Source organism: Pleurodeles waltl, chromosome 1_1 (genome assembly GCF_031143425.1).
Source record: "Pleurodeles waltl isolate 20211129_DDA chromosome 1_1, aPleWal1.hap1.20221129, whole genome shotgun sequence".
Taxonomy (NCBI): Eukaryota; Metazoa; Chordata; class Amphibia; order Caudata; family Salamandridae; genus Pleurodeles; species Pleurodeles waltl.
This window is the reverse complement of record NC_090436.1, coordinates 471013485-471036766: the sequence shown is the minus strand read 5'-3', so window position 1 is coordinate 471036766 and position 23282 is coordinate 471013485.

Sequence of the window (23282 nt, the reverse complement as noted above, 5' to 3'; positions counted from 1 at the left end):
CAGTGAAACATTTTCTCAAAGATGACTGACCAATTGAAAGAGTTGTTGGATTTCTTTATAGTTACTTATCGATGTGAGGAAGGTAGCTTTAGTTTTGGGATGGAATTTTGTGGTGAGGGGTTTACTCTTGTGATATTGTTTGATTTTCTCATCTTTAGTAGCTAAGGGATCATGGCTTGATTCACAGTTTCTTGTTCAGTATAAGCAATGCATTGAATTTTTCTGGTGAGTAAAGGGGTTGAGGGGCATATTCATACTCTACATCAAATTAGCGTCGTTTTTTTAAACTCTAATTCGGTGCAAAACTAACTGCATATTTATACTTTGGCACTAGACCCATCTAGTGCCAAATTTATGGAGTTAAAGTTATTTTTGGGATGTGGAAACCTACCTTGCATTAATGAGATGCAAGGTAGGCGTTCCTGTGCAAAAAACGACTGTATGGCCTTAATGCCATATTTATACTCCAGTGCAAAAATGGTGCACGGGAGGGAGGAGGGATGAAAAAATGGTGCAAAGCTTGCTTTGTCCCATTTTTTATACTTGGGTCAGGTAGGCATTAGGGGATCTGTGGGCCTACTAAGCCCACAGGTACACTCCCCAGGCCCCGGGGACACCTCCACCCACAGCAAAGGGACAGCAGAGGATGGGGAACCCCATCCCAGGTAAGTACAGGTAACTATTTTATTTTATTTTTTAAAGTGCTACAGGGGGCCCTGTAATGGGCCTCCATACATGGCACAGGGTGCAATGGCCATGCTCAGGGGACCTTGGTCCCCTGTGCTGGTCATTGGGGTGGTGTGCATGACTCATCTCTTTTCTAAGACAGGAGTGATGTGGTATGGATGGTTTTGCATCAGGACATGACTGTAGGCAGGTTAGAGTCATTTAGTTTTAACTCGAAGCCGCATAATGTCATTTTTTGGTGCAAAACCCCCTTCTTCCATACCTCCAGCCCCACATGACTAACGTCACTAGGCTACTCTTTGCACCAGCTTCCACCATTCTATAAATATGGTGCCCGGCTGGTGCACAGAAATGGAGCAAGCCGGTGTTAAACATTTTCTGCAAAACTGTGTTTTGCCCCAAAAAGAATAAATCAGGGCCTCTGTGTATTCATTTGGTTCTTTTTTAATTTTGCTAGCACCTTTTTGAATTCCTACCACTGCAAATGTGTATGTGCGCTGTGTGCTGTTTATTATTGTGCTTTTTACTTTTGGGTTATTTTTAACTTAAGGAAACAGACAACCAGAGATTGATGCAGACACCTTAATATTGTTTTTACTAACTGAACCTTTCCTCAGAGCACAACATGTGGATATTAAACTCTTTGGCTTGGGGTTGTTAAGTGGCTTCCTGGGTGCTCCTCCAGATGCAAAAGCCCACTACATTTTCACATTCTCGATTACTTTTCAATTTCTTTTTTCAATTCAATTTAATGCTACGGTGTTGGCCATCTTGATTGTATAGCTAGGGACATTAACAGTTAGCGCTCTAGATGACCTGATTCATCTGCTTGTAGGCCAATCTAGTAATGTCTGTCGCTTAGGCCTCAGCACATGAGCATGTGCATCGGGGGTCTCAGTAGTGCACCCCAAAGCAAGCCCATTTGGGGCCATTTAAGCCCATTCTGGCTCAAGACTGTTGACTGAGCACTATATCAGGATGCCAAAACTCGCTTTACCCCTACAATATTGGTTGTCTTATTGTTCTGAAGAACTTATCACACAGAGGTTTAATCAGCGACCACTACCCCCTCAAGTGTAGAATTTTCTATGAGGAAGTTGTCAAAATCACAATTTTAATTGGCTTTCCAATCAGTTTACCAAATATTAGTGCTCCACTTTGCTGACTCATTATGAACCTCCAAATTTCAACTCAAGGAAGGGTAATAAATGTTGCTTAATTAATGCATGCTCTTGTGACAAACACACCACTAACATCTTTAATTTGTTAACAAACCATTCTTTTGACCTACTCAGTATAACAGAGACCTGGCTCTAGATAACCTGCAATAAAAGATCATAAATTAAACCCTCCAAGGCAACTCCTTTCCAAATGAAATCTCCAAGACTCATGCTTTACGTTTTTCTGTTTTTGTGTTCCCCCTACATTCCATTTATTGATGTTTTTGTGTGCATGTTTGCTATGTGTACATTTGTTTCATGTAGCATTCATTACACATGTTCTTTGATAGTGCACACATTGCTCACATATCATGTATCATTATGAACTATAAAAGGTAGCAGATATCAATAAATATAAAACAATATGCTAATGAGTGCATTCTAAATCATTTATCATGAGGTCTAGGTGTTTCATAATAACCAGAAAAGGATATTTAAGACTGGATCTTCACTTCTTTCAGCTTGAAAAGGCCATAATAGAGGCCTTTTAAACCACAGTAGCTGAATGGAAACAACTCTTTTATATAGCAAAGGCATGGGGCTTGGAGGCAGTCTAAAAACATGGATGATCACTTTGGTGCTAAATAGCTTTTGGGGCTGAATAAGGAGAGGTTTTTAACATTGAGTTTCATCATTAAATGCTTTGATTTATTGAATACCATAAAAATGTTGCAATTCTTTTTTATAAATTATTCAATAGTTTTATTGCCACTGTTGTGTTTATTTATGCTGTTACTTCAATTCTTATGAGGAGCACTTGATTAGGGTGTTAGAAAAGGCATCTTTTTGACATGGTTAGCCCCCACTTGTTGCCTGATGTTTGATGTAGCCTAGTTGTTGTAGTGCCCAGGGCTCCCGCTAACAAGGGTCCCTGGGACAGAGCTTGTGACCTAAAACTGTTGTGGTGCACTGGCACAATTGGATACACCCTTAACTACCAATATAAGTCCCTAGTATGTGGGCACCTATGTGCCTAGGGCATTGGGTACAATGGGTAGGCCTCTGAGGGCTACAACACTGACTGTGCCACCCTTTTGGGCCATGCATCCAGACGCACCCAGCACTGCCATTGCAGGCTGAGTGCCATGCAGTAAACCTAAAACACAAACTCGACTTGACACACTGCCTGTGTGCCCTGTCCACCACACACTGCATTTACTAAGAGTAAGACACCCCTCTGGCAGGCCTTACAGCCCTAAGGCAGGGTGCTCCATATTATATGTGATGGCATAGCTGCATGAGCAATATGCCCCAACTGTGTCCTTGTCAAACCAGGGACATAGTGATTAAGCAGAACAGCCATATAAATACATGTGCAGGATACTGGTCAATACGAGTTTCCCAGCTACATGATGGCCACTCTGAACCCTGGGTAGTTTGGTATCAAACAACTCAGAATGATAAATCCAACGTGGTACCAGTATTGGATTTATCCCTAAATGTACCCAGGCGTCACCTTAGAGGTACCCCCTGCAAAAGGTTACTGCTCTGGCATGGTTGCTTAGCTTATTCTATCCAGCATACCACCTCCAGGTAGCCTCTCTGCTTTGTCAAACAGTGCACTTCCTGGGTGGAGGAGCTATCACCACCTCCCTCAGGAATATGCACTGCCCTGGCCATGAGCTTCAAAGGGCTTACCACCCTGGAAACTTGACCCTTAGGCCTGCTGTTAAAAGCAGATGGCCTCCCCCTTTGCAAACTCTCAATTTTGATTTGAGCAAATGTGGGAATTCAAGGGTAGGAGGAGTGGCCCCACCTGGCATGCACCACCCTAAGGTGTTGCCTGCGAGATGGATCCTCCATTTAATTTTCCTCCAACTTAGATGGAAGGAAAATACCCAGTTAGGTTTAGGGAAGTGACCCTTCCCATAGAAAGTGGTCGCTATATTGGGTGTAGCCACCCAAAGGTAAGTGCCCCATTAAACACTACCAGGTTCCCCCTAAAATGCCCACTAAATTCAATATTTAGTGGGATCCCTAGACCAAGAAATCAGATTTAAAGGACACAAAGAAGACCAGCTCCAAGAAGAACAAAGGCACGAGAACTGTGGACCTGCTGCACAAGAAAAGGCACCAAACCTGCCTGCTGCATCCAGAACCCGACAATCGCCACTGAGGAGAAGCTGGACACTGGAGTGACCTCAAGAAACCTAGAGGATCTCCAGACATCACCTATTGCCTTACAACTCCCTCTAGAGTGGAGGTACCACTCTGCAACAACCCAAGTACCAGCAACCCAGTAAGGGTCACTTCACTGACCGGCCGATATCTCCTGAACCAGAAGCTGCAGCAAGACCTGATGACACACCAATGTCCATGAGGACAGACCCTGCAATTGTGCCAGGTTTGATGCTACTGTGCCCTCCAGTGGCTGGTATTTTTAAAGGTGTCTTCCTATTGATCCTTATGGTGAGTAATTACCACAGAAAGACGGCATTTATTAAAACTTCAAACATTCATAACTTCAAAAGTACTTAACCAATTTTGATAAACTTGGTCTTAACATTTATATAAAAATCAGAAGTATTTTCTGTAGTTGATCTTGAGTTATTCCTTTGAGTGTGTGAGTTGCATGATTGATACTGTGTGTAGAACAAATGCTTTGCACTTCTCCAAGATTGTACTAACTGCTTGACCAAGCTGCCCCAAAAATAAGAACATTAGGTGATCTAGTTTTTATCTATGGAAATCAATGTGTGGTTGCCTGGACCCCCTGCACAGTGTGGTGCCTACTTTTGTATACTACATAGAGGCACAGCCTCCTATGTAGGGCATTAGTCTTTAATAAAACTTTTAAAATATATAGTGTGGATTTCTTGTGTGTGTGTGTCCATCCTTGAGAAAAGAGGTTAAGCAACACACTAATAATACAAATAAACCTGTAGTTTCACAGGACAGATTGTTGCCCTATAGACACAATCACCAAGTAATGTGCTAATAGCTACCTGCCTCGGGTTGTAAAGTTGGCATAGCCTGCACTTTGCCAGAGAGCTTATGGGAACACCCATGCATTACCCATGGAACTCCTCCCTGACACTAAGTAGCAAAAGACTTGTGCTGTATTGGGTTACTTTTTATTTGCATTGGTTTCTGAATCCCTAACAAGATTTTTCGTTGGGTCTACATTAAAAAAGTAAAACAATCTAATGCCTTTGTAAATATGGGCCTAACTCTTTAACCAGAAAGTGTTCTTTTTGTGATTTGGTCAAAATCTGTTTAGCTGGTTTTGAAAAATTAAAGTTTAGAAAAAAGAGATATCTAGAGCCACATGACTCCCATGACAGATCAGCAGTAATGGAATTAATAAAATAAGGCATTCTTATTGGCAAAGAGAGCTGTTTTGCCCTTTGGCTCTTTCGCTCCCATTTGACTAGCTTGGGCCCCTGAGAATGAAATATGTGTTTTGCTAGACGCAACATAAAAAAAAGTGCTATGGCTGCCATTAGAGGACACAGGAACTCAACCCCGGGTCCTGAATGTTATTCAGGCCTGTAAAGTAATGTAAATGTAAAATACTATGCAAGGAGGCAAGGTAGGGGTAATCTTTCACCTCTCCAGTTTTGGAAGGTCATTGAGGGACCTCACCAAAGGGGCAAATGTTTTTTTTTTTTTAATATATATTCCAATTATTTGTCCTGCTATATTTTCACAGCAGCACACAAGGGCCTGCATTTCTGTGGGAGTACTGTGAAACCAGTTAACAATATTTTAATAAACAAACTCAAGCCCCATTAGGTGGCCAGCATCCTACAACACACAAACTTTGTCTTGTACAGATGTCTTGATGGATTGCCCACTCTTACAGAACCCAAGTTCCCTTAGGTGGCCAAGCCCATACTTTGCACACCGTATGCCTTATACAGAAGTGCTCATGGAGTGTCCACCCCCTCCACATATCCACCCTCTTTAAGTGGGTAAGCGTCTACTTTACACATCCTTTGCTATGTAGCAGACCCTTTGCGGATAAGCAATTTATCAGATGAAATGAGATGAAAGAGGCCAAGACCCTAAAACTAACAGCCTACACCCTGTACTGAAATCTTCAATGAAGGCCTGCACCCTCTAGACACCAAAACCACCTTAGGTTGTTAAGCCCCTACTATTTACTCCATGACTTGCATAGAAGACCTTACGGAGAGCCCAGTCCCTCCATCCACTCACACTCCATTCAGTTGGCAGGCACACCCTTTGTGGGCAGACGATCTCTCGGGTTCATGCAATGAAACACTAGTGGTCAAGCCCCTACAACTTACAGCCTATGCCTTGTACCAAAGACCTCACAGAGAGCATACTCTCTTCAGACACCTTAGCCTTCATAGGTCGCCAACAACTTGTACAGAAGTCCTTTGGAGAAGTTACTCCCTCCATGTGGGAAAACCTGCTGAATGCAGAAGCCCTCTTACTTTCTGCCCCCATTTTTAACTAATACTGGTGTTTTCTGACTCTGGTTGTGCCCTGGGCACCGCTAACTAGTCCCAGGGCCAGTGCTCGGTGTTAAATGGTATATACAAATTAGACATAATTTTAATTGGCTCCAACAACCTACTTATAAGTCCCTAGTATATGGTAGGGCATGTAGGTTTAGGGACCACAGTGTAGTTAGGGCACTGCTGCGTGCCCTGCTGTGGTCTCCGGTGTCAATATAAAAGCCTGCCTTGCTTGCTGGCTGCTTTTATATTAAAGTTAACCCTAAATTTGACTTTGGAATTATAAATACTTTCAAAGTCTCACACTATCTTATTTTCAAATATTTCACACATGTCACCCCCAAGGTCTGTCCTAGGCGCTCCAAGGATTGGATGTAATGTGACTATAAGCAGGGACTTTATAACAGATGATTTATAAACTATGGTGAGGGAAAAACAACCAAATTTGTTTTCCCCAGTGTATTACATTGGTTCCATAGGCTAACATTGGGAGACTTTATTTAAAAGTAAAAGTCTCATTTCCATTGGAAAAGAGCTAAAACTGTCATGCTTGGTATCAAAGTCAAAGTTAGAATACATCCAACAAGGTGCCAAGTTTGGATTTATTATAACTAGTACAGAGAAAGAGTTTTAGAACTCTTTCTGAAAGTTACCAAATTCGCCCAGTAGTGCCCCTTCGTGATTGGTCAGACTCTGGCAGCCTGATCCAAACTGCCTTTATGGGGTGTGAAGTGGCCTGGCCTGAAACCAAGGAATCATCTGGTGGAGAACTGTTGCAGCAGAAAGCAGAGAAGGATGAGAGTAGAATGGCCAAACTGGTTTTCAAAGGAAGGAAAACCACCTTGGACAGAAACTAGACCTCCCCTATTTCCTGCTCCCCAGCCAGATGGGAGCCCCATTACTTAGATAAAGAGAGGTGCGTGACGGGGTGTGTTAGAGAAACATAGCCACACCAGTGGGTGGACCCAGACAGACGTAACCTTCAAGGATAGAAAGTTGGACTTTTAAAGAATGTTGTTTTCTTGGATTGTTTTTTGCCACACTACCCAGGAAGTGGTCACCCCAGGAGGTGGCACCCTGTATCCTATTGGTTAGGTGCATCCCCCTGCTTACCAACCCAGTAGCAAGGATAAATATGGCAGAGTAGCCCAGCAACTCAGATCCCTGCTGGAAGATGATACTGAAGAAGAAGGTCTTCCCTGCTGAACCCCTGGTCTGGACTTAAAGGACTGCAGTCACAACGACTGCACCAGCTGCACACTTTGGGCTTCACCATAAGAAGGACTTTGCCTTGCTTCTGCAACTCCAGGAGTGGACTCCCTGTAAGCTACAATTACAAAGGAGCTGGCTAGAGTCCCCTGCATCAAGTCCTGCTAGAAGAGCCCAGCTGACCAGCGTCCAGTGACCATTTAAGGATTCTGACCAGATGCTTTCTAGTAACTGTAATCCCAACTTCCAAGGAGCAACTCAGTGCTTCTGTACACTTCAAGGACCCAAAAAGGATTTCTAAATGAAGATCCAGAGGTTTGGAGAAGTTTGGAGCAACTTTGTTAAAAAGCTCCATAAGTGGACCAAAACGACCTGAGTAATGCCAGCTACTTTCAACCACGACCTGCCCTGAATGTCAGATTCATCCCACTAGAAAGCTCCAGAGCTGCAAGCTCCCAGGATTTGAACGGGGTCTCTTGGAAAGGCAATCCAACGGTGCTGCATCGAAATCAGCTTGCTGGAGAGAACCACACAAAGTTGATGAGAAAAGCTCCAGAAATACTTCTAAGTGTGATGGCAAAACTTTGACCGAAGCCTACTGCTCAGTGTATCTGAGCAGGGGTTCATTGTGGTCAGCTTCAACTTTTGACTTTGCCCCAGTGAGGCGTGACCAGGTGTCCCCGATTGGCGCTTTTAGATTTTAGGCACTAGAAAGCATTGTTTTACATTTAATCTTTAAAAATTCATTTCTCAGGTTTTTTATATTGTTTTTTGACAGTTGGATGTCATTTGAAAGTTAAACTATTTGGTATTGTTATAAATTGGTGTCAAATTTGTATTCTGTGTTGTGTTTTACTTATTCGCAGTTTTGTTGATATTCAATGCTTTACACACCTGCCTCCTAAGTTAAACCTACCTACTTATGGGCCAATCTACCATGAGTTGTGCAAGGGTTAATTTATTGATACCTTGACTGGACCTATTGGGAGATTGTGGACTATTGCTAAATGTAGGTGCCTACCTGCCCTTACCAATAATCCACTTTCCAACACTTCACACACTCATGCCCCAATAGATGGGCAAGCCCGAATATACACAAACATTTTACTCAGTAAAGCTACCTGAGGGCGTCATTACGAGTTTGGTGGTTTTTCGGCAAGGCCACCTTGGTTGTGGCTGCTAAAAGGCAACCATGTTGTGATAATCTGACTGCCATGTCACGACTCACACAGCAAAGTCCGCAGAAATGCAGCCAGAAATCTGAAACTGCCCAGATACTTGAGGGCAGGATAGAGGCAGTCTCACACCTGCACCGCCAGGCCGCCAAAAAACCTCAGATCCTATTATGACCCACGAATCACAATAGCAGTTCTTCCATGGCAGGATACCAATAGTGGTGTGAACCGCAGTGGGCTGCGGTCACATCAGTAATGCACCACACCACATTGGATAGTTTGAAAACCCCACACCTGACACACATCCACACACCTGACACCTCTACACACTGCTCTATGAAACACATCCCTTCATACCCCACAATCCTTTGCAACCAGAACGCCATACATCGAGAGATAGAGGCCGCACAAAAATATTTACCAACCGTAGATTAGACACCCCTACACACTTCACATAGCACACATCCCACACCTGCACAACACACCAAATACATATATTGATACCCACACCTTCATCACCACTGGTCAACAACTCACATCACAGCACCCACACCTCGTCACCACTGATTTCCCTAATTATTTTATTCTTCCTCATCATCTCGTCCACCGCTACCATGTCCCCACAAAAACATCCCTGTTTCGCAGATTACTCATTGAGGTTCATGGTGGATGAAATCATCAGTAGAGCCACAACTATTTGAAAGACAAGCTGTGCCAAAGAATGATCGACAGGGTGAATTCTGTAATCAGCTACCTTTGCACAAGGGAGGAGAATAGTAAGAGATGGAAAGACCTCAGAGAGAAGGGATGTTCCATGGCCACCAGACACCAACTGGCAGTCCTCAAGACTGGCAGTGGGCTCCCACCTCTTCCCCCACAACTCACATCATGGAACGAGAAGGTCTTAGACATCCTGCATCCTGAGGGCTTCGCAGGGTTAACTGGGGGAATGGAGTCGGGTAAGTGACAATAGAATAACTTTCACCAAAACTGTAATGTACTACATGCTCCCTGATCACCTTTAGCCACTTTACCAGTGAGCCCACTCACCACCCCTGTGTCCAAATGTCCAAATACCCCTCTCTGACATACCACATGTCAACTAAACTCACCTGGGGACACACTGTCTGTGTATGGCAAGGCTAGTAGATGAACTGACAGCACTACATCTCTCAGCATGCACTGTTCTACCATTAAGAAAACAAGACCTTTGTACTACAAGTTAAATTGCCTTACATGTGAAACTAACAATCAATTCAACCCACCTGACTCCTCCAATTGACTCCTCCACCTGACAGTCCATGACAATGACAACAATGCTGTGGCCATCTACCAGTTCTATTAAAAGCAAGTCACAGCTACAGCTGTGTTCCCTACAAAACTGGCCTTTAAATGAACATTCAAATAATGTCATTTATTCACCTGCTGGAGACACCAATATAGGGAGCTGTATTTACTTGGAGTACACCCATATAGAGGCCCAGGAATAATAGTTACACCGATACTTTTGGCCAGCTCTGTTATCATAGTACATTGGCCAGCTGTTAGTTGACTTAATGATGCTATACACCTAACTTTGAGATCACTTCAAAATGTCAAGTTATCAATCAGACAAGATATGAGTCAATGAACAGTAATGTACCCACCAAGATACTCCAGCATCCTGCAGCAAGGTGTATACAATTCAAAATCTCTGCATCCCATATAGGTCTTACTCAGATGTGGAAGCAGGGATCATCGTCATATCCAGGGGGTCAAGTAAAGGCCTTGTGTGCATGTCACATAGCATGTCTTGTGGTCAAACTTTCCTATGACTTGTTGCATTGTTTTCAGCAACTGTGTGTTGCATTTCTTCTACAAGTAACCTATCCAGTTCACTGTCGAAAGGACGCCTGAGACTTCCACTACCCCTCTCATTGAAGCCTTCAGTGAGGAATACACAACTGGGTGTGTGGACATTGAAGACGAAGCTGGGCCATCTGGGACACCTGGTAGTCAACAACTGTGAGCCTCACTCTGCCTACATTGACTCCTCCCAGCCCTGTTGATTCAACATCACAGGCAACGATTCACCCCCAATCCTCTGTTCCAAGGACAGTGTCTACCACCTTGTGTTCCCCCAGTACAGGTACCTGAGTCTCCTGTCATAAACCCAGACAATGATGGACCTGGAACCCGTGTGAGTAAGCAAACTGTCCCATGGGAACAGGCATGTGGGGGTAGGGTGTGAGAGAGGGATGGCATGGGCCAGACGATGGAGGGTCCTAGGGATACAACTGGCCAGGACACCGTCTCCCAAATCTTGAGAGCTTACCAGCATTTCCAAGGGATGATGGGCCAGGTACTTATCATAATGGGGGAGAAAAAGTGGTTGCAGAGGGACTCCCACCAGGAAGACATGCAACAGTGGAAGGCCCATAATGCCCACTTGGCTCTCATTGCAGGGGTGCTTTAAGGCACGAATACCACACTGGGTAGGTTTTGTACACACCTAGCTGAAGAACACCCCCAAACATGGATGTCCCCCAAAACATTGAGGAGGATCACACGCCAAGACTAAAACCACTGCCAGGAAGTGAACCTCTACTGGCTGGTTCCCCTTGTGTGGCACAGATACACCCTGTTGACTTTTCTGAAACCTATCTCCATTTTCCTATGGTACTAGGACACTCAGCTTGTGTTTCCAAATGTTGTAGAAGCTACCCTGATGATTTCATTCACTTTAACAGAACCCTTCACTGTTTCCTTTGTGTTAGATTTGATCCAATCCGCTAATCATGCTGAGCACTCCTCAATAAATACTACTTAACCATAGATCATGTGTGAGAGTCATTTATCAATCATATTTAACTGTCATCTATAGGACCTCTTGCACAAAGAGGTTTCTCTCAAATGGAAGACATTTGTAATGTTCAGTCTCACATGTCCTGTTTAATCTGGGGAGATTTTGTATTTAATAATAATGATAGGCATTACTCAAATCACTTTCATTGAACTTTCCCATATACAGGTTGGGACAATGATCACACAGTGAAGTACTGCTGCTCACTTTAGTGTTTCAACAGAGGTGTTATAGACTACCATCCCACAGACTACTGAAGTTAGGGACTTGTCAGTCTTTCACTATCCCAATAGTCAAACATATTGTTTCAATGTATTAGCAGCTAAAGCCTTATCAAATATCCATACCATAGCTTTCAAGTAACCATACCCCATGACACAGACAGAGGTCAGTCTAGATGCCCCAGTCATGGAACCATCCACTTACCATGGTCAAATATCAGTTGGCATGCCACTCACCTGTGTCAGTCTTGATACACATCCACAGTGGCCTGCAGTGAGGAAACAGTGACATCTACATACAAGTTAGTTATTACCAATACAAAACATTCTGATGGTTGAGGGTATGGGTAGCACAGGATGACATGTGTGAGAAACAAATGAACACACACATGGCACTATTGAACAAACCTGCAATGCCAAACAGGTCTATTGAGTGGAATAGGACACGACCATCCCATTGTCTTGACAGTCTGGGCATGGAATTCACACACCACAAATCTCATCCCGCGACAGTACCTGGTACAATCCATGTTCACTCAACTTGTAGGTCTGCAAATTCCACCTGCCTGTGACCATTTCTGATATTGCCAAATGAGGATGAGCTTGTGAAGTAATCTGAAAATTATAGATGTCAAACACAAGGTATAGGTCTCATTGAAACAAAAACATCATAAAGCCAATTCCTATATACAATGGTAACTAAGACTATGCATTATGAGAAAATGAGACTATGGTGATCAAAAAGCTGCACACTACTCCATATAACATTTTGCATGCACATTGGAGTTGTGTGTTTTGAAGCAAGTTATGACCTTTCTGATGGCCATACTAATATCCTTATCAAGCAACCCTAACCCCACCAATACCCCACTGTGTAACTTAAATTATACAACATCACATACCTAAAGTCAGGTGAAGTACTGATTGATGAGATCTGCTCTGATGTCTCCAGTTTCATCCTCATCATACTCATCCTCACTTGGCACATCTGCATTCTTACATTCTGCTTTCTTACCCACTGGAACTGCTGGCTCCCACTTATCTGGAATTAATGGGATTTGAGGTCTCAGGGTGAGGTTGTGGATCGTGCAGCAGGCAACAATAATTGAACATACTTTGGAGGGTGAGTAGAGGAGGGCTCCACCAGACTTGTCAATGCTACGGAACCTTGCCTCATGATCCCAAAAGGCTGCTCTACAACATGCCTTGTGCTTCCGTGAGCCTCATTAAAGCTGACTTCCCCTGGCACAGTTGAGTACCTCACTGGTGTCAACAATCAGGGATGGTTTGGGTAACCAGACTCCCCTGTAAAGAAGAGTTTAGATAGGCAAACAAAAGTAACCAACATCCACATATTTGTTAGCAGATAAAAGGTACAAACACATCTGTACTGTTGTGTCATCATCAGTGGGATCTTGCTGTTCTGCATGATGAAGGAATCATGGACTGACCCTGGGTATAAACTTGTGAAATGTAGAGGTCAGCCAAACAGACCACTTAGACATTGATGGAGTGGATGCTTTTCCTGCTTGTATGCACCTGTTCATTGGCTTTTGGGGGAACCAGGGCTACATGGGTGCCATCTATGGCTCCAACCACATGTGGAATGTGTCCCAAAGCATAAAAATCAGCCTTTACATGGGCCAAATCTTCACATTGTGGAAATCTGATGTAGCTGTCCAGGTGTTTCAACAATGCAGACAGTAAAGCCTTCAAAGCAAGACTGAACATAGGCTGAGACATCCCTGCAGTTAGGGCCACTGTATTTTGAAAGGAGCCTGTGACCAGGAAGTGCAGCACTGACATAACTTGTACAATGGGTGGTAAGCTATAGGGATTATGAATGGCAGGCATCAGATCTGTCTCCAACTGATGACAGAGATACATGATTGTATGCTTATCCAAGCAGGAGATCTGAATCACATGTCGCTGCTCCATGGTCTGCAGGTCTGCTACTGGATGGTACACAACAGGTTCTCTCACTTTTCTCATGCCAGGGTAACTATGTGAGAGAAATGCCAGTATATAGGTGTATCACTCATTCTGTACATCATAAGTGTGATCATTCCTATGTCACATAGAATGCTCTAAAATGGCACATGAAACAGTTGAAATGTTGTACACTGAACATACCTTGCCAAATACTGGCTTATTACTGCATTCACGACCCCTTTCCTGTATCATATTTTAGAAATGGTAAAGCACGTTACTGACAGTCTATGTGACATTACCATTATTAACATGTAGCACATATTTGGGACACCTACACCATATGTCAGATTGTAATTGCTTTGCTGACTATGCTACTATATTTACATTTCTTAAAACACATCAATTTGACATCATATACATAATTTATGCACATTGCTACATGTTTGGTCAAAGCCAACAGTGATGGATGTGATTGCCATCTCATACTTCATCTCTCACTTGGCTTTTGACACTGCTACCAGCAAGACTCCAGAACCTGAGATGCTGTGCACTACCTCTGGGAGCAATCATGCAATGTCCTACAGGTGATAGGACCTCTGCCTTCTCCCCTGAGGAGCTTGAAAAGCTTGTGTAGGAGGTCTTACCCCTGTATGAACAACTCTATGGTACACCAGACGAAGAGGTAATTGCAATGCAATTTCAATGTTTTAAGGGTTAAGTGTTTGATGATGTCCAGGGAATGTGGTTGAATGAAGGACTGTGGTAAAATGTGTGGGTAGATGGGCATGTGCATATGTGTACAGATAGATTTTGAGTCCTGATACACAGTAGAATGTGTGTGATGTGTGTAGCCTGACCCAACCACAGACTGCAATACAAGATCAGTGAATGTGGAGTGAAAAATATTTGGAAAGATACACCATGTTTAAAGTTATGCTTGTGGTCTGGTCACATGTTTCAAGCTGATACCTGGTACTGGATGTGCATGTTGTATGCCAGTCTCAACATCACACATGGCCTGACTGCAGATGGTCCTCCCTCATTGAAGGGGATGTTGAAGGAAGTCTGTGTATGGCTAGTTGCACTAACTTGTGTTTTAACCCTGCTTGCTTTGGTATTGTGTATGTGGACATGACATTCTCATCTTGTCTATATCAACCACGCAGGTGAACTCCCATTAGAAAAAGGGGATTTGGCATACCATCACCAAGAAAGTGCAGGCCCTGGGGGTCCATAGATGGCAGACCACCGACTGTAGGAAGTGGAGGGAGGACCTGAGACGTTGGGCCCGGAAGACCCCAGAGGCCCAGCTGGGGATGTCCTCCCAATGAGGAGAGGGTGCCTGCCAAACCTTGACCCCCCTAATGGCCTGCATATTGGTGGTAGCCTACCTGGAGATGGATGGGCATTTAAGGGCACCACAGCAGCCACAAGGGGATCAGTACAGACTTTACATATTTTCATCCCTTTAACAGGTTAGTGAACAATGTGAAGGTTCCTAAGCTGTGACAATGTGGTAAGCGCAAAGGGTCAAAGATCTCCAAGGAACACATTGACGTGAGGTTCCTAACATTGGTACACAGGTGTGCATATTCTAATTTGGATAGGGTCATATTACTCTCCTATGTTGTCCCCTCTGTACAGAAACATATTATGGTGCACATGTGACTGTCAAATGCATGTACGAGTATATAGCTTTTCATACCCTGGTGGTTGTTCCTTTCCACCCACAGGTCAATACTCTCAATATCATGATGCTAAGTTGTCATGATCTTTGCCCTCTGTCCAGTCTAATGTCCCTTGATCCATGTCTATGTGCAACATAGAGTCTGACAATTTGCAGTCATTCCCACTTTTCAAACGATTTCTGATGAGTGACAGCATCATGTGAGGCTGTAATGTCCATCTGACATTCCACATGCCAAATTTGCAAGGTACATTCAGACCTGTTACAAGGTGAACACGCTTGGTAAATGAGTGATGTACATAGGCCTGTCTAATGTGTTGTCTGAGTGGACATCCTACATATTGGGAAAGTCCTCTTTTTTTTGCCTGATCACCCCCACTCTTTTTGGATAGGTACTGGTGGTTACTGACTCTTGGCTGTGCCCTGGGTACTGCTAACCAGTCCCAGGGCCTGTGCTCTGTGTAAAATGGATATGCAAATTAGGCTAATTATAATTGGCTAAGTTAACCTACCTATAAGTCCCTAGTATATGGTAGGGCATGTAGGTTTAGGGACCACAGCATAGGTGGTGCACACCTAGGTGCACTGCTGAGGTGCCCAGTGTCATTTTAAAAGCAAGCCTGCCTTGCTGGCTGCTTTTAAATTAAAGTTATATGCAAATTCGACTTTGGAATTAAAGATACTTCCAAAGTCTTAAACTACCTTATTTTTACATATAAGTCACCCCTAAGGTGTGCCCTATGTGCCCCTAGGGCTGGGTGCCATGTAACTATAAGCAGGGACTTTATAAAAATAGATTTATAAGCCCTGGTGAGGTAAAAACAGCCAAATTCGTTTTTCCCTCATTGAAGTAAATGGCCTTCATAGGCTAAAATGGGCAGACTTTATTTTAAATTTTAAAGTCTCCTTAAATGTTACATACCAAGAATTTGATATCAAATTAATTGTTGTAATAAATCCCACAACTTCCAGTTGTTGGATTTAATATAACTTGTTCAGGTAAAAAGTTTAGTCTTTACCTAAAAAGTTTCCAATTTCAGCTCTGCATTGTTTTTGCTGCTGTGCTCTGATTGGCCTGCCTGCAGCAGCTTCTGCCAGGCTGCCTTGATGAGGTGTGAAGTGGCCTGGCTTCACACAAAGGAATGTGCTTGGGGGAGAGAATCTCCCCTCAGCAGATGGTGAGGCAGGAAGGGGGAGGGCTGCCAAACTGGTCTTCAAAGGCAGAGAAGGACATCTGGAGCACCCAGCAACACCCCCACATCCTGCAACCCCAGACAATTAGGTGCCCCCTAGATTAGATTAGGAGAGGGCAGGAGAGGGGTGTGTTTATGATTTTTAGCCACACCAGTGGGTGGGCTCAGCCAGATGTAACCTCCTGTTGCCTTCTGGGATGGATTTTTGCCACACTTCCCAGGAAGTGGTCACCACAGGGGGACGACCCTGTCCCTGATTGGAGAACCAGGGCCCCCCCTGCTTTTCACCCAGGAGCAAGGATAAAACTGGCAGACCTGCCCCCACACCTCAGATCCCACCAAATTTCAAGAAGAAGGAACTAAAGGAGAAGAAGGACTGCCCTGCTGGACCCCTGGCCTGCACCTGGAACCTGCACTCAGAAGGACTGCACCAGCTGCACACTTGGGCTTCACCACAAGAAGGACTTTGCCTGGCTTCAACTGGTTCAAGGAGGGACTCCCTGTTTGCTACAGGTGAAAAATTGCTATCCAGAGTCCCCTGCACCAACTCCTGAAAAAGTGACCAGCTGACCACTGTCCAGTGGGCAAAAAGGAGTTTGCGCCAGGTGCATTCTGGGAGTTGAAGTCCGCACCCCCCAAGGACCATCACAGAACTTCTGGACCCTTGGGGTAAGCTGTGGACCCCAAAAGAACCTTAAAAGAACATCTGGGTGAAGCCCCAGAAGTTTGGAGAAGATTTGAAAAATTTTGTAAAAAAGCTCCAGAGAGGGACCGACCCGCCGTGGAAATTCTAGCCGGCTTGCCTCAACCGCGACCCAGCCTGACTTAGTGGTTCGTCCCGGTAAAGAAAAACATCCGAAAAAGAGACTAAGTCCGAAGGTAAAAAGTTGACCGGGACCTCCCAGCCATCGTATCCGAGAAGGGCTCCACGGACGTCGGATCAAGATCCAGGTTTACCCCGGTCGAAGGATTTTCATCTCGAAAAAACTACTACGTCCGAAGGTAAAAATCACCACCGAGGAAACCCACATCGTGTATCCGGACAAGGGTTCCAGGAGGTCGGATTCAACTGGCAGGTTCGTCCCGGTGAAGAAAAACTTCAAAATAAAGACTAAGTCAGAAGGTAACTTTTTAACCGAGGCCTCCCGCGACTTGTAGCCGAGCAGGGCTCCATCGCGGTCGGCCTGAAACTTTGACTTTGCCCCGGTCCTGGTGCAACCAGATGACCCGATTGGCGCTTTTTGTTTCTAAGCGCTAGAAAAATAATAATTCTTTAAAAATTCATATCTCCGGTTCCCCTGAACCGATTTTAATCGTTTTTGTGTCATTTTAAAGATAAAAATATAAACTATTTTTATAAATTGGTTTTGGATTTTTAAACTGTTTCCTGTGTTTTATTTAATTACTGTTTTGTGATATTTGAATGCTTTACACACTGTCTCCTAAGTTAAGCCTTGACGCTCGTTGCCAAGCTACCAAGGGTTGAGCTGGGATTAATTTACTGAGACCTAACTGTACCTAGGTGGAGGTTAGTGGCTTGTTGCTAGGTGTAGGTACCTACCTGCCCTTACTAATAACCCATTTTCCAACATTTTTGGTGGCAGCGGTGGGATCCTGTACTTGTGTTCAGTATCACGTTACAGTTTTAAGTAAAACATTATTTTTTTTTTATTAATTATTAATTTGGATTCATTTCAATTATTGAATTTTTTTAATTTTTCTAAATTCTTGTTTCCAATTTTTGCAAAAAGTTTTTGTTGACACAAAACTAGGGAACCATGGAGCTTGATCTGGCTAGCCTACCCACACTGACAGTAGTCCAGCTTAGGGGGTTGTGTATTGAAAGAGGGTTGCCTGCAACCACAGATCTCAGGAAGCAAATCCTGATTAAATCCCTGACAGCATGGGCTGAGGCCCAAGAGGTAGAGACAGAGGAAGCTCCAGAGGAGGAAGAAAAAGGGGAAGATGCTAACTCTAACCACTCAGGGGAGGGAAGGCATCTGAGCCTAAGTGAGGAAGAGGAAGAACGGTCCTCAGTAGATACAGTCACTAGGGGCAGACCCAAAGCTAGTGGTAGGAAGGGGGTCCCTTCAGGAGGAGAGAACCCATCCATCAGAGAAAGAGAGCTGGAGGCCCAGCTAGCATACATAGCTTTGGAAGCAGAGAAGCTGGCCCTAGAAAAGAAAAAGTGGGCAAGCAAAGAGAAAAGAGATGGTGGCAGTGATAAAGAGGCTGAGGTGTCCCTGGGTGGGGGTTTTGCCCCCAGATTACCCAAAGGGGTGGTTCCTGCCTATGTAGAAGGGGATGACATAGATAAGTGGCTGGGGGCCTTTGAGAGGGCCCTCCAGATGAGGAAAGTCAAGCCTCAGTACTGGGGTTCACTTCTTTGGGAGTTAGTTCCCAACTCTGGGAGGGATAGGCTCCTAACCATGAGTGGGGAGGATGCAGACTCATACCCCAGTATGAAGAGTTGCTTGACTAAAAAGTTTGGTCTGACCCCAGAGCAGTATAGGCTCAAGTTTAGGGACACCCAAAAGACAAGCACCCAGTCCTGGGTGGACTTTGTGGACATTTCAGTAAAGGCACTGGAGGGCTGGATACAGGGCAACAGGGTAAGTACCTTTGAGGGGCTGTACAATTTGATTATGAGGGAGCACCTTCTAACTAATTGTGTCCAAGAGAGGCTCCGCCAGTATCTAGTAGACTCTAGGTTGACCAACCCCAGAGAGCTGGGGGCGGCAGCAGATGACTGGTTAAGAACTAGGGTTAACCAGAAACCCCCAGGGGGTGATCAGAAAAAGGGAGGACATGGTTCTTCTCAGGGGATGAACCAGGGGAAAGATGATAAAAAACCCAAAGATTCCTCACAAGAGTCCCCAAAAACTTCTCAGGGAGGGGGAGCCCCGAGCCAATTCACTTTTAAAGGGAAAGGGTATCAGGGAAAGAATTTTGATCCTGCTAAAGCAGGAAGGTTTCAGGAGCTTGCTAAGGCCGGCAAGTGTTTTGATTGTCATCAACCTGGACATAAAAGAGGAGATGCTATCTGCTCCAAGAAGCCCCCCACTGGTGGGCAATCCCAGGGGATTGCTAGTGTAGGGTTGGGGGTGGAAGTTGGCCCAGGGGTGGAATCAGGGTACACTGAGGTCACCTTAGTATCCGTGGGTGGGGTGGACATTGCAACTATGGCCACCTTACCTCCCATCATGGAGAGGTATAGGCAGAGGCCTAAAGTCAATGGGACTGAAGTGGAAGCTCTGAGAGATACAGGAGCCAGTGTGACAATGGTCACAGAAAAGCTGGTTTCTCCAGAGCAGGTCTTACCTGGTGTCTTCCACCAGGTGACTTATGCAGATAGCAGAACCAAACTCCATCCCATGGCTATGGTGAGTCTGGAATGGGGACGTGTGACTGGCCCTAAAAAGGTAGCTGTAGCTCCTGCCCTCCCAGTAGAATGTCTGCTGGGAAATGATCTTGAAGCATCTGAATGGTCAGGAGTGGAGAGAAGGGTCCATGCACAGATGCTGGACCTCCCTGAATGGGTGTGTGCTGTGACCAGGTCACAGGCAGCACAACAGGGAAATGCTGGACACTTGGACCCTGGAACAATGGGCCAAGCCTCCAAGAAAAAGAGAAAGGGCACTGGGTCTGGATTGCCAGCCCCAACAAGTACAGAGGGTCAGGAAGAATCCAACCCTGAGGGGGAGGATCTGAACTCTGAGGGAGGGACACTTTCCCTGCAAACTATGCCTGACTTGGCAGAACTGCAAGGGGCAGGTGGGCCCACCAGAGAAGATTTGTGCCAGGGACAAAGAGAGTGTCCCACTCTTGAGGGCCTGAGGCAGACTGCTGCCAGGCAAGAACAAGGGGATACCAGTGGGTCCCACAAGGTTTACTGGGAGGATGGAGTTCTCTACACTGAGGCAAGGGCCCTCAAACCAGGGGCTACTAGGAGAGTAGTGGTCCCCCAGAAGTATAGAGAATTCCTCCTTACCTTAAGCCATGATATCCCGTTAGCTGGTCATTTGGGACAGACCAAGACCTGGAACAGGCTGGTCACCCATTTTTATTGGCCCCAAATGTCAGAAAAAGTCAGGGAGTTTTGCAGCTCCTGTGTCACCTGTCAAGCCAGTGGCAAGACAGGAGGCAAACCAAAGGCTCCCCTGATACCACTGCCAGTGGTTGGGACTCCCTTTGAGCGGGTGGGGATTGACATTGTTGGTCCCCTAGACCCACCAACTGCTTCAGGTAACAGGTACATTGTGGTGGTAGTGGACCATGCCACCAGGTACCCTGAGGCAATACCCCTCCGGACAGTCACTGCTCCCACAGTGGCTAGGGCCCTACTTGGTGTGTTCACCAGAGTGGGATTCCCAAAGGAGGTGGTCTCAGATAGGGGCACAAACTTTCTGTCAGCCTATCTGAAAGCCATGTGGGATGAGTGTGGTGTTACTTATAAGTTCACCACCCCCTACCACCCACAGACCAATGGTCTCGTGGAAAGATTTAATAAGACCCTGAAGGGCATGATCATGGGTTTGTCTGACAAACTCAGGAGGAGATGGGATGTCCTCCTCCCATGCCTGCTGTTTGCCTACAGAGAGGTGCCACAGAAGGGGGTTGGATTCAGCCCCGTTGAGTTACTGTTTGGGCACCCTGTAAGAGGCCCATTGTGCTTGGTGAGAGAGTCTTGGGAAAAGCCTCTCAAAGAATCCAAGGAGAATGTGCTAGATTATGTACTGGGCCTGCGGTCACGTATGGCTGAGTATATGAAGAAGGCAAGCAGAAACCTGGAGGCCAGCCAGGAGCTCATGAAGCTCTGGCATGATCAAAAGGCTACCCTGCCTGAGTATCACCCAGGACAGCTGGTGTGGGTTTTGGAGCCCATGGCTCCTAGGGCACTTCAGGCCAAATGGACTGGGCCCTATCCAATTCTGGAGAAAAAAGGTGAGGTCACATACTTGGTGGACCTTGGCACCCCCAGGAATCCTCACAGGATCCTGCATGTTAACAGGATGAAACCCCACCAGGACAGGGCAGACATGACCACGCTAATGGTCACTGATGAAGGGAAGGAGGAGGAGGGTGAACCTCTGCCAGACCTCCTGTCCTCAAAGGCAAAAGATGGGTCAGTGGAGGGAGTGGTACTCTCTCCCAAGTTGACAGATCAGCAACAAAAAGACTGTAAGCAAGTTTTGGGACAGTTTGCTAGTCTGTTCTCCCTGACCCCAGGACTCACCAATTGGTGTGTCCATGATGTTGACACTGGTGACAGCTTGCCTGTCAAGAACAAGCTGTACAGGCTGTCTGACCAGGTCAAGGCCAACATCAAAGCTGAAGTGGCTAAGATGTTGGACCTCAAGGTAATTGAGCCCTCTGATAGTCCTTGGTCCAGTCCAGTGGTACTGGTGCCCAAAGCTAATCCCCAAGGTGGGAAGAAAGAATTGAGATTCTGTGTGGACTACAGAGGTCTAAACGCAGTCACTAGGACGGATGCTCACCCCATACCTAGAGCTGATGAGCTCATTGACAGGTTGGGGGCTGCCAAATTCCTGAGCACATTTGATCTGACCTCAGGATATTGGCAGATTGCCTTAAGTCCAAGAGCTAAGGAGAGGTCAGCATTTTCCACACCAGAGGGCCACTTTCAGTTCAAGGTGATGCCCTTTGGCATGAAAAATGCTCCTGCCACCTTCCAACGGTTGGTGAACAGAGTCCTATCTGGGTTGGAATCTTTCAGTGCAGCTTATCTGGATGATATAGCTGTATTTAGTTCCACCTGGAAGGACCACCTGGTCCACCTGAAGGAAGTGCTTCAGGCCCTGTTTCAAGCAGGCCTGACTATCAAGGCAAGCAAGTGCCAGATAGGGCAAAGCTCTGTTGTGTACCTGGGCCACCTTGTTGGTGGAGGCCATGTACAACCTCTCCAGCCCAAGATCCAGACTATCCTGGATTGGGAGGCTCCAAAAACCCAGACTCAGGTCAGGGCCTTTCTTGGCCTGACTGGGTACTACAGGAGGTTTGTTCAGAATTGTGGGACCATAGTGGCCCCTCTGACTGAGCTTACCTCCAAGAAACAGCCCAAGAAGGTCATTTGGACCCCAGAGTGTCAGAAAGCTTTTGACACTCTAAAGCAGGCTATGTGTTCAGCACCAGTGTTACTGGCCCCTGACTATAGCAAGGAATTTGTAGTGCAAACAGATGCTTCAGAGGAAGGGATTGGGGCAGTGTTAGCACAAGTTAATGAAGAGGGCCATGATCACCCAGTTGCCTTCATCAGCAGGCGACTACTCCCCAGAGAAAAAAAATGGAGTGCCATTGAGAGGGAGGCCTTTGCTGTGGTCTGGTCCCTGAAGAAGTTAAGGCCTTACTTGTTTGGCACTCACTTCCGTGTACAAACTGACCACAGACCTCTCAGATGGTTGATGCAGATGAGAGGGGAAAACCCAAAACTGTTAAGGTGGTCCATTTCCCTACAGGGGATGGACTTCACAGTGGAGCACAGACCTGGGACTGCCCATGCCAATGCAGATGGCCTTTCCAGGTTTTTCCACTTAGCTGATGAGGACTACCAGGGTGTAGGTTAGTACCCATCACCTTTCATCTGGGGGGGGGCAGTGTAGGAAAGTCCTCTTTTTTTTGCCTGATCACCCCCACTCTTTTTGGATAGGTACTGGTGGTTACTGACTCTT